The sequence below is a fragment of the Musca autumnalis genome, unplaced genomic scaffold (genome assembly GCF_047663935.1).
Source record: "Musca autumnalis isolate F117 unplaced genomic scaffold, ASM4766393v1 scaffold_1, whole genome shotgun sequence".
Taxonomy (NCBI): Eukaryota; Metazoa; Arthropoda; class Insecta; order Diptera; family Muscidae; genus Musca; species Musca autumnalis.
Window position 1 is genome coordinate 289,610,795 of NW_027411644.1, and position 2,500 is coordinate 289,613,294.

The 2,500-nt window shown below is 31.1% G+C and overlaps 1 protein-coding gene across 4 annotated transcripts in view; it reads right to left on the reverse strand.

Annotated features, from left to right (window-relative positions):
* LOC141389683 (octopamine receptor beta-3R-like) overlaps positions 1-2,500 on the reverse strand; it is an 825,473-nt gene that overhangs the window by 117,179 nt on the left and 705,794 nt on the right. The window lies entirely within an intron of this gene.

A 2,500-nucleotide genomic window follows, 5' to 3' on the forward strand; every position in this document is an offset into this window, starting at 1 on the left:
AATAAAATAAAATAAAATAAAATAAAATAAAATAAAATAAAATAAAATAAAATAAAATAAAATAAAATAAAATAAAATAAAATAAAATAAAATAAAATAAAATAAAATAAAATAAAATAAAATAAAAAAAAAAATAAAATAAAATAAAATAAAATAAAATAAAATAATATAAAATAAAATTAAAATAAAATAAAATAAGATAAAATAAAAATAAATATAAAATAGAATAAAATAAAATAAAACAAAATGAAATGATATAAAATAAAGTAAAATATAAATTAAAATAAAATAAAACTATTTTTACTATTTAATACATATATCCAAAACACCTCTAAATGGGAGTATAGATCCCCAATTTAGGATGTCTATATATGTAGCTTCAGTAGAATTTTCTTGCACAGTGTAATAAAATGACAAACTTGTATATCCTTTTTATCAAAATTCACCTATTATTATGATCATTATAATACATTAAAAATCCACTCCAATCTCTTATTTGTGTTCCGTTCATATTGAATTCACTTCATTATCGTCATCATCATCAGTGATTATGATTGAATACAACAAAATGCTGACAATTGCATCTTCTTCTTCTTTATTTACTCATCCGTTATCCGGATATAAGTGATCTTACAATTCATTTTGTTTTTTAATATTTATCGCATTATATTTATGTTATAGTATAGTGGTTGTCAGCTCTCTGTGTCTTGCAGCATTCAGCAGATCAGTTTCGTCGGTATAACCTGTCCAGTCCATGATGTTTTTGAGCCAAGATGTTTCTTTTCTTCCTCTAGCACGCCTTCCATCAATTTTTCCTTTTAAAATTGCTTGTAAAATGTTGTATTTATTGTTCCTTAATACGTGTCCAAGATATGCTATTTTGCGACTTTTTATTGTTGTTATTAACTGCCGGCTTACATTCATCCTTCTTAGTACTTCGTCATTAGAAATTTTCGCAGTCCATGGTATTTTCAGTACTCGCCGGTAAATCCACATTTCGAAGGCTTCCAATTTTCTTTCATCAGAGGATTTGAGCGTCCAAACTTCTGTTCCATATAGCAGCACCGACCAAATATAGCATTTTATAAAACGTACTTTCGTTGTTACGTTTATGTCATGGCTTTTCATAAGTTTGTTGTATTTACAAAAAGCATCTCGCGCCATCTCTATACGACTTTTAATCTCTTTCGAGGGATCCCATTGGTCGTTTATTAGTATCCCTAGATATTTAAAAGATCGCACTCTTTCAATTTCTGTACCTTGAACTTTTAAGGTCACATCTGCATGGGGATTTTTTCTGCTTATGACCATATATTTCGTCTTCTTCATGTTTATTTTAAGGCCATATTTCTCACTTACACGTGCAAGTTTCTCCACAAGTTTCTGGAGACCGGATATACTTCCAGCCAGTAACGTGGCATCGTCCGCATACCTTATGTTATTAATTATTTTCCCATGAATTTTTATTCCGACGTTTTCTCCTTCTAGCGTTTCTTTGAATATTTTCTCTGAATATACATTAAACAATAAGGGAGATAGAAGACAGCCCTGTCTAACACCCCTTGAGATGCCAATTTCTTTTGTTGGTTCTCCACTTACTTCAATTCTTGCCGACTGATTCCAATAGAGACTTTTTATGCACATAAGTTCATTGTCTTGCATTCCTATATCATGTAATATTTCCATTAATTTATCGTGTTTGACGGTATCGAAAGCTTTTTCGTAGTCAATAAAACACATGAATACATCCTTCTGGGCATCCCTACATTTTTGTGTTATAATTTGGATGCAGTATAGTGCTTCTCTTGTACCCATTCCTTCTTTAAACCCAAATTGGGTATTTCCCATGTGTGCTTCACATATTTTGTATATTCTACTATGAATAATCTTTAGAAATATCTTCAAGGCATGACTCATTAAGCTAATGAGTCTGAAGTCACTGCATTGTTTTGCATTATTTTTCTTGGGTATTGCGATGAAGGTTGATTTTAGCCATTCTTGTGGATAGTTTCCAGTGTTGTATATGTAATTAAAAAGGTTGACTAGTAGGTGTATATTGCTGGAATCAATAAGTTTCAGTAATTCTGATGGGATTTCGTCCGGTCCTGTAGCCTTTCTGTCTTTCAATGATTTTATAGCGCGTTCTACTTCGCTCTGCGTTATAGGCGTCCCTCTTCTTGGAATTTCCGAATCATCCTCATAAGATGATCGTTCGCTATCAGTAAAAAGATTGGTAATATATTCCTCCCATATATGCTTCCTTCCCTCCAAGTCAAATACAGCTTCATTGTTTTTGTTAATTAGAACTGGATTGGTTATTTTCTTTCCATATACTCCGGCGGCTTCCTTTAGCTTCTTGTGGAGGTTAAAATCATCGTGTATACTTTGTAGAAATTCAATTTCCTGGCATTTGGCATTCAAATTCGCATTTTTGGCTGTTCGGGTCGCAGATCGTATCTCCTTATTTATCTCCCAGTATTTTTCATAGTTTTTATTTCTG